The 10,237-nt window shown below is 36.9% G+C and overlaps 1 long non-coding RNA gene across 1 annotated transcript in view; it reads left to right on the top strand.

The window, feature by feature from the left end:
* The window catches only part of LOC111176466 (uncharacterized), a 120,555-nt gene that overhangs the window by 20,428 nt on the left and 89,890 nt on the right, over nt 1–10,237 (top strand). The gene's annotated exons all lie outside the window — the stretch shown is intronic.

Here is a 10,237-nt window from a genome sequence, read left to right as displayed (position 1 = left end):
AAAAAGGGTGTTGATCTCATTCTTCTAAATCTCTAAATAGAGCCTCACCTACTCTGCCACCCATCCACACACAAACACACACACAGGCTACTGCTTTCTGATGCCTGCAAATCTGGATCAGTCCTAGTAAAGACAGGTGAGTGGTATGAAAGGTATGACTTCATTGGTGTTAAGTAATCTGGAATTCCTCTGGCATTATCAGATGCTTAAAGCTGACACTTTAACTTGAGGTACAACTTGTGGCTTGTTTTGTGGCCCTGCTCTACTACACTTTCTATGACATGGAAAATTGACTCCTCCAGCTGCCTACTTCCAGTTCTTCCTCTTACAGTTCCTTTCTGAGAGACTTCTTCCGGTCTTATGCCTCCAAGGAGCTTTCGAGGGCAAAGAACTTTTAAGATCGCTCCAGACCTGCTAGTTCCCTCTTAGCAAACATCTGGTTCATGGGCAACCCTTGGAGAGATTGCCTTGACAGATTGTGGGAATCCTAGTCATTCTTTATGAAGTCCTCTTCTCTTACTCTGTCATCAGACACTTGGCTTTACAGTCTTTAACTTGAAGCATTTCTAGGTTTGTGCTTAGCCCATGTCCATCACCTCAAAATCAAGGGACACAAAATCAGTTATGAGTGGTCTCCTTGAAGCCCATCTCAGCACAAATTAGAAAAAAAAATCATGTTTCTCCTCTCCATGGAGACTAAGAAAATTCCACAGAATTATAACATTTTCCAAAAAAGTTATCTCTCCCTTCGCATTTTTACTGAAGGCTTATAATGGCTCTAGTCTCAAAACAGATGTGTACACACCTTTATTGTATATCTTGCCTAGGTTAGCTACCTTCTCATTTTGGGTGTGGGGATACTTACCAAATATTTACTTATTTTGGTGTTCTGATACTTCAGCCAAAAGTGATTTGGAACAAGTCACATTTTAACAATGTGTTACAATATCAAAATTCAATGATAATGTGATATCATCTAAGAAATTTAGCTCAATTTTCTGTACCTAAGCTCTAATTAAGAAATATCAGTTTGATTTGATGTGCATTCTTTTGTCAAGTAAATACTTTTCTGTGGTATTTATTATGTCATCTTAGCTCCAGGAGAGGGTATAGAATTCTACACCAGAAACAAGTACGATAGAACACGTAGGATATACAGGGTGCAAAAAAAAAGACTTAAAACCGAAAAAAATCTGACAGTTAAAAAAGAGAATACAGGGAAGGACAGGGGTTGGGTCCTAGACAAGTGTGTCCTGACCTGCTTCTGAGTTTCTAGGTCATGTGGAGGGATGTAATAGAGAGTTTAAATGAAAATCCAAAGGCAAGGGTCTTTTGCTTCCATCTCTACTTGGGGCTGTAGGAAAAGATAACATTTGTATTAAAATCACATGAATGCAACAGTAAATTCCTTCATGATGCCTTCAAAAAAGCCAAACAGAGCCAACTATCTCGTTAAAAGCCAATGTAGAAATAGAATAGGTGAGATAATCCATTACAAAGATCAAAGGGAATCCATTGGGTTAATCATGTATTTAAGCCCCACTCTCCCCATTGTCACAGATCACATAACCCTTTTCCTATACAGACAGATGCCTTCTTGGAAAAGAAGAGGTAGAGAAAATCTAAAAGACTGAACTTCTATTTCTGCTAAAAATAAAGAAAACAACTTAGGTGATAAAATTTTATTTAGCACTTCTTGAGGTGGACAGTCTCCTTTTGTAAGACTGCAAAATGGGGCAGAAGACAGGAAGCTTTTATGGAATAAAGAATAAAGACCAAGAAGAAAAAATAGGAAATATCTGATTGACTGGGGCCACACAGTCAGCCTTGTCTGCAGTGAGAAAGCCTAGAGTTAACTTGGTGTTTGGGGATAGGCACAATGGATATACTGAATTTCTGATCAAGCAGAGCATTTAGAGGGACACAAAAGTTATCTAAGTTTTGGTTATGTATTTAAATCAATGCTTAATTTTCTTTAAGCTAATTAAGTGGTGGTGTTTATAAATTCATTTTGGTAATACCAACTGAAGGTAGAAAAATATATATCTCTAACATACAAATGTAGACATATATAAACACACAGACACAAACAGAAATCTTACAGCTTCCCTTTTAATATTTTAGCCATGAGACAGGTCCAGTAATGCAAAACTCACTAGGTTACAAAAGAACAGCTGTATTCAACTTGAGTTTATGGCAGGTGGAATAAGTAAAGGTTACCTGTTCAGATGGCTTAAACTTTTTTTCTAATATTTGTGGAGAAGACTATTAAGATTTTTCATTTGCTTAGTTTCCAAATAGATTCCCCTTGGTCTTTTTTCTTCTGAAAACTATTATCCCCTGAAGTTTGTTTTTCAAGGAAATGGCTCTCAGTACCTAGAGAAGACTTATATCTCAAGGTACAGAGAAAGAATGAAAGTTCCTCTAAGAAGGACCTTTGTTTCCTGAGCCCAGAATTTTTATAATACCTACAAGGGGAGGTTTTAAGATTGAGAAAAAGGATAGGCAGGCTTTCTTTCTGTTCTTGAAGTCTCAGTTTGTCAAACAAGTTGTACAAGTTGTCTTCAATTTGTAAGAGTAAGACAGTTGTTTTTAAATCCTCAAAGAAGTGGGTTGCAACCTGAATTACACCCAACTACATTATTTTCGATTTTCTTCTTTACATGAAGGAAAAGATCTTCAACTAAGATAGAACTCAAAAGATACCTACATTCTACATTAAGAGTCATTTGCCTTTGGCACCTCAGGCTGGTGCAATGTCATGTAGGCCTCTGCCGCCTCAGGCTCACCCGCATCGCATCCCTCCCCCTCCCTGCCCCCCTGCCTGAGGGAGCCAGAGCCCCCGAAGCAGCTGCTCCTTTAACCCCATCCTGTTTGGCAGGACCAAAACCAAAGCTGAACCCCAGGAGCTGTGTGAACAAAGAAGAGAAAGGGAAGTCTCTCCCAGCAGCCTCAGGAGCAGCGGATTAAATCTCCACCATCAACTTGATGTACCCTGCATCTGCGGAATACCTGAATAGACAGCGAATCATCCCAAATTGAGGAGGTGAACTTTGGGAGCAAGATAGATTATTTTTTCCCCTTTTCCTCTTTTTGTGAGTGTGTATGTGTATGCTTCTGTGTGTGATTTTGCCTGTATAGCTTTGTTTTACCGTTTGTCCTAGGGTTCTGACTGTCCTTTTTTTATTTTTTTAATTTTTATTTATTATTTATTTATTTTTGGCTGTGTTGGGTCTTCATTTCTGTGCGAGGGCTTTCTCTAGTTGTGGTGAGTGGGGGCCATGCCTCATCATGGTGCGCAGGCCTCTCACTGTCGCAGCCTCTCTTGTTGCAGAGCACAGGCTCCAGACGCGCGGGCTCAGTAGTTGTGGCTCATGGGCCTAGTTGCTCTGAGGCATGTGGGATCTTCCCAGACCAGGGCTCGAACTTGTGTCCCCTGCATTGGCAGGCAGATTCTCAACCACTGCACCACGAGGGAAGCCCTTTTAATTACATTTTTAAAATTTTTTCTCAATAACTATTTTTTCTTTTAATAACTTTATTTCATTTTATTTTTTCTTTCTTTCTTTCTTTTTCTTCCTTTCTTTCTTTTCTTTTCTTTCCTTTTCTCCCTTTTTTCCTGAACTGTGTGGAAGACAGGCTCTTGGTGCTCCAGCCAGGCATCAGGGCTATGCTTCTGAGGTGGGAGAGCCAATTTCAGGACACTGGTCCACAAGAGACCTCCCAGCACCACGTAATATGAAATGGTGAAATCTCCCAGAGATCTCCATCTCAACACCAAGACCCAGCTCCACACAACAACCAGCAAGCTACAGTGCGGGACACCCTATGCCATACAACTAGCAAGACAGGAACACAACCCGTTCCATTAGCAGAGAGGATGCCTAAAATGATAATAAGGTCACAGACACCCCAAAACACACTACCAGACGTGGACCTGCCTACCAGAAAGACAAGATCCAGCCTCATCCACCAGAACACAGGCACTAGTCAACCTCCAAGAGGAAGCCTACACAACCCACTGAACCAACCTTAGCCACTGGAGGCATACACCAAAAACAATGGGAATTACGAACCTGCAGCCTCTGAAAAGGAGACCCCAAACACAGTAAGTTAAGCAAAATGAGAAGACAGAGAAACACACAACAGATAAAAGAGCAAGGCAAAAACCCACCAGACCTAACAAATGAAGAGGAAACAGGCAGTCTACCTGAAAAAGAATTCAGAATAATGATAGTAAAGATGATCCAAAATCTTGGAAATAGAATGGAGAAAATACAAGAAATGTTTAACAAGGACCTAGAAGGAATAAAGAGCAAACAAACAGTGATGAACAACACAATAAATGAAATTAAAAATTCTCTAGAAGGGATCAATAGGAGAATAACTGAGGCAGAAAAATGGATAAGTGACCTGGAACATAAAATAGTGGAAATAACTACTGCAGAGAAGAATAAAGGAAAAAGAATGAATAGAATTGAAGACAGTCTCAGAGACCTCTGGGACAACTTTAAACACACCAACGTTCGAATTAAAGAATTCTTCTTCCCAAAAGAAGAAGAAAAAAAGAAAGGGACTGAGAAAATATTTGAAGAGATTATAGTTGAAAATTTACTTAATATGGGAAAGGAAAGAGTTAATCAAGTCCAGGAAGCACAGAGAGTCCCATACAGGATAAATCCAAGGAGAAACATGACAAGACACACATTAATCAAAGCACCAAAAATTAAATACAAAGAAACAATATTAAAAGCAGCAAGGGAAAAACAGCAAATAACACACAGGGAATCCCCATAAGGTTAACAGCTGATCTTTCAGCAGAAACTCTGCAAGCCAGAAGGGAGTGGCAGGACATATTTAAAGTGATAAAGGAGAAAAACCTACAACCAAGATTACTTTACCCAGCAAGGATCTCATTCAGATTTGATGGAGAAATTAAAACCTTTACAGACAAGCAAAAGCTAAGAGAATTCAGCATCACCAAAACAGCTTTACAACAAATGCTAAAGGAACTTCTCTAGGCAGGAAACACAAGAGAAGGAAAAGACCTACAATAACAAACCCAAAACAATTAAGAAAGTGGTAATAGAAACATACATATCAATAATTACCTTAAATGTAAATGGATTAAATGCTCTAACCAAAAGACATAGACTGGGTGAATGGATACAAAAACAAGACCCGTTGGGCTTCCCTGGTGTTGCAGTGGTTGAGAGTCTGCCTGCCAATGCAGGGGACACGGGTTCATGCCCTGGTCCAGGAAGATCCCACATGCCGCGGAGCGGCTGGGCCCGTGAGCCATGGCCACTGAACCTACGCATCCAGAGCCTGTGCTCTGCAACGGGAGATGCTACAGCAGTGAGAGGCCTGCGTACCAAAATAAATAAATAAATAAATAAAATAATAATAAAAAATAAATTTAAAAAAAATTTTAAAAATGAATTTAACTTGTTTCATCTACTGAGACACAGAATTTAATAGGGCAATTTGTACAAAGATAATTGAGGCAAGGTGACATAAAACATTAGAAGGGATTAACCTCTAGTACATTTTAGTTGGAATTTAGAAATATTGCAGAAGCTTTTGTGCTCTGTATGAGCCTAAAGAACCCATAGAAAATCAGTAATCAAATAGGAGAGAAAGAAATACCACAAAGGAGTTACGGCACAGGAAAATATGGATGGTAAATGTCTAAGATAATTTTAATATATGTTTATTATATGGATTACTTTTTCCATGGAGGAATGCACATGATTATATATTTGTGAGATATTGCAAGTATAGCATCAATATAGAAAAATAAAATTAGATATGATTGGGGTAAATGGAGATGGCTAGAAGTGTTGCTGGCAATGTGAGTTGGGTCCCACTATAGCGTGCCTTAAAGAAGTTTTTCAGAACCGTGGAGTTTTTCAGAACATGTAGATTCTAGCAATTTTGTAGTGGAGAGGTTGAAAACAAGGAGAAAGGCTAGAGATTCAGGCAATATTTCAATCTAAAGTTAATAAAACCTTCAATTAGAATGATAGTAATAGAATAGAAAAGCAGAAGATATTGACACATGTAGATTTGTATTACTTTAGAAAGCAGTGGGAAATTTAAGGGAACCAGGCAAACTGTTAAATCCATAATTCATCATAGCTTTAAAGCTATTACATTTGCTCATCTTGAAGGTTTATGTTCTGTTGGCATTAACAAAAGACAGTTGTAATGAGGAAGAAAACACGTTGACGATACATAGGTGTTATGAATATCTAGTTAACATGACTAAAATTAGAGAAGGGAGAAGACTGTGAAATTAGGTGAATGTGAAAAGTTTTCAGCGCTCTTCTAGGTAAACACTATGGAAAAGTATATTCATGAACACAGAGGCATTTGCAAATAGGGATTGAAAACCACCTATTGATGAAACATGACCACTGACATGAGGGAGACATTGGATGTTAACTGTCAATTGTGATGCCTCTTTAGAAAGTGCGAGCAAGTATTTAGGAGATTATGGGGACAGACTATCTGAAAGTCTGAATTCTGTGCAGAAAACAAAAACCATTAGATATTTAAAGCAGAAAGGATTTAATATATGAAATGAGAAGCTTAAAAATGGTTTCAGTGACTGAAAGAGGGGAAATCAGGGGTCACAACTGAAGTACTGGGTTAAAGAGAAAGTATTGCAGTTGTGCTTCTGGTTCTGTTACACCATAGTTAACAGCATCTGCGAGCAGATTTAGGACAGCAGAGACGGGATGTCTCAGCTCCTTCCCAACATGAATGTCTCAACCTCATTCAGTCACCAAAATGGCAGTAAGAACATGGCCTCTGTGTTACTTAATCATCCAAATCTCCTTTCAGTGCATCTCATACCCAGAATCCTAGCAGCTAGGGAGTATGGTTTAGTTTCTCGTATTCTGTGATTCAGAGGGCTCATAGAAGGAGATGCTGAGTGAAGCCCAGAAATATGAGTGAGGAAGAAACAGTAGGAGATGATTTTGGCAGATGAAATAAACAGGACAATGAGAATTTAGGTCTGAACCTAGTTATAATGCTCATTTCTCAGGTTACTCCTGGGTCTCAAGCAGCATCAATTGCAAATATTGTGGCAACATTAAGACATGAAAAAATTGCACACAAGAACAATATGAGACTATTCAAGAGCTGCAACTTCTCTTACTACTAGAAACATACTTTTCAGCATTTTACAGATAATAATGTTTGGAGCACTTCCAGTGACCTCAAACATGTGAACTCTGGCAAGAAAAGAAAAAATGTATATGTACTCTCTGATAAAGAACAAAGTAGGTTATAGACATCAGAATAAATTCTAAGGTACGTAGTGCTCTACAGATACAAGGCAGTATTATACAATGGTTAAAGAGGAACTATAAAGTCATAGGTAAGGGCCAGGAAAAACCTCTGATTCCTGACTCTGCAGGCAATACTTATGTAACCTTGAAATACTAGTCACTCTGCCTCAGTTGCCTTATCTATAAATTGGGATAATATAATACCTATCTTTTGAATTGTTGTGAATGTTTAATTGGCTTTAAGTGGACTAACTAGGTCATAATACAGAACCTGACATGTGATAATACTTACTAGATTTTTAAGTATTGCTATAGAACACTTATTTTCTGTTAGCACAATTAGAGATATTAAAAAAGCAAACAAAAAATTTTGATGGGGTAAGATATCATTTCCTGCCTACTCCTCCCCTTTCCAAAAAAAGGAAAACAAAATATTTTGAACTTAACATTTTTTTTACCAGTGGTACAGCCCTGAAATATACTAAAGAAGACTTTAAGTTTCCAGTCATTTGTTTCTGCCATAGCGAATGCCTAGCTCAGTGAAGGAGTACATGTTACAATTAGAATCAGGCTTCTATTTACATGACCATGTTTAGATGTTAAGTTTGACATACCTCATATGTGGTGTGCTCAGAATTTTTGTTCTCTAATACACATATATTTCACTGAACCAAATATTTCACAGGATTATCATTGGTAAAAAATACAAAATTAAAAAATCAAATCTTTATTTTTGGCAGATCTAATCCAGTCCTACACGTTTTAAAAGAGGGAACATTCCTAAACATTAGATTTCTGACTGACCCACTCTAAGTCCTGTAAATTCCAATAATGAAAAAATTAACCTTCATCAGAATGAGGTCCTTGTCATGAAACAACCCTAAGGCTCTCAGAGCTGTATTTCACATGCAGCGTTTATCTCTGTGCTGATCTCTGGCCCCTTGGGGCTGCTGTTTACCAAGCTGGCCATGCTGAACCTGACAATTTTCTGGCTTGGTTATGCCTTCATAGCCCTCCCCTGACAATAGCATCTATTGAGGTCCTTGCTGGAGATATTTTACTTTCTCTGAACTGTGATTTTCCAAAAGCTTGGTAATTTGGGATCTTCACCTGAGTGGCAAGAGGTGAGATGACCGCATTACAGATACCTTGAGGACTGTAATTTATCTAGTGGCTGAAGGAGAAAGTTGAAGTGACTTAGAAGGTTCTACAGTTCTGGTGAGAGCTACTGGGGGCTGAGAGAGCAGAGAATGACCATCAGTCTTAATACAAAAACAGAACAAAAAAACCTTAATGTTTACCCAACTGAAAGACATTGATAATTCATTCATATATTAAGATGTTTTTTTTTATGCACCTTATTCAACTAGGGGGACAAAAAAAGTAGTCATGGGGGAGACTAAGTAAGTTATAGAAGATGTTCACTGTGAATATTTGTGGTCCCTATACATCTATGACACTGCACTCTCTTAGTTTTTGTTTTAATTATATTGTGCTTTCTCAGTTTACTGGACTAGCCCTTTAATAAGAAAGTTCTTCAGGACTTTGTGTTCAGATATTTTATAATGTTGAGGGGGAAGTTTATTTCTCTCCTTAAAAAAATTAAAAAAAAAAACAATTACACATGTCTAGTATATTGCTTTCCAGTTCTTCTTGATATAATTAAGGCACATAATTTCTTCATGTATTTAATTTTAAAACATAGGATGTTTGGGCACTAGAAAATCTAGTATTAATTTCTAACTTATATGAAGCAGAAAACAGCAATAGTTGCTTTCCTGCATGCATTCACAATTCATTGACTCTCTATTATGAGAGTTAATCTTAAGGAGATTAGTCTAGTGGATTTTAATCATGGTAAATTCTATGGCATGATTTTGCTATTAAACACACTATCTAGAAAATATATTGAAAAAAGGGGATTGATATTCATCTACAGCTTGTACTTGTCAGAAGAAATGTGATATAAAAATCACTTCTGGTCTTTATGAGCCACCAGCAGTTCTAAAATAGTAATATTAAATATTTTTGAGATGTCAGTAGGTTAGTTAATGTAGAGACAACTCATATAAAAAGAAAAGCACTCATAACTATTTTGGCTTTGCTTTGAATTAATCAGATATGATTTTCAAATGGTTAACATTTATTTAAATGTAAAATGATTTACATCTTTCTAAATTTAAAATGCATTATTAATGAAAAATTATTGATTAAATGAACTAATATTTTCCAAACATATATGAATTGATTACAAAATTATTTAGCAAAATGGTCTATCTCTTTAATTAAAATTTGGAAGCAAATGAATTCAATTCTCTTAAGTGTTATACATATTTTAAAAAGCTAGTAAAACCAAATATATGTACACTGTAAGTATAAAACTAAATGCACACATAAAGCAAAAGTGGTTAATATAAGGACTTCAATTGTTTTTATATTTCTCATTATTTTTACACCTTCATAAGTTGCAATTTTTAGTGTTTAGGCCTTCAGTAATTCTACAAGAATCTAATCTTACAGTTTAATCTTATGGTATTGAAAGGAAAAAGAAAAATCTCATAAAACAGGTGAAGTTGCAAATTCTGTGTTGATGAACAATTTATTCCTGATTATTATGAATGAGTTTCCATTGTATAGATACATTTACTTATATCAGTAAAAATATGCAGCTTTCACAGAGGTTTAAATTTATGTAATTTAGCACTTTCTTCTGAAATTGTCTTAGTCCATTCATTTCACCAGTACTGTTTCTTTGGAAACTGCCACACCGTGTCTCTGTAATCAATTCCCTGGAGCATCACAGGCTATGTGTCATGTGTCAACACATGTGAATCATCCATCACATTTAAAATGATTAGGAAGCACTGGTATGCAATTCTCTTTATTTCTAAGTAGGCAAATATGGAAACAGGGAATCATAGCTAAATTAAAGAAAG

This window comes from Delphinapterus leucas, chromosome 18 (genome assembly GCF_059928025.1).
Source record: "Delphinapterus leucas isolate spDelLeu-1000000601 "Yukka" chromosome 18, BTC_Dleu_Yukka2, whole genome shotgun sequence".
Taxonomy (NCBI): Eukaryota; Metazoa; Chordata; class Mammalia; order Artiodactyla; family Monodontidae; genus Delphinapterus; species Delphinapterus leucas.
Note: the sequence above shows the minus strand (reverse complement) of the source record. Positions and strands in the feature narration are given on the sequence as shown.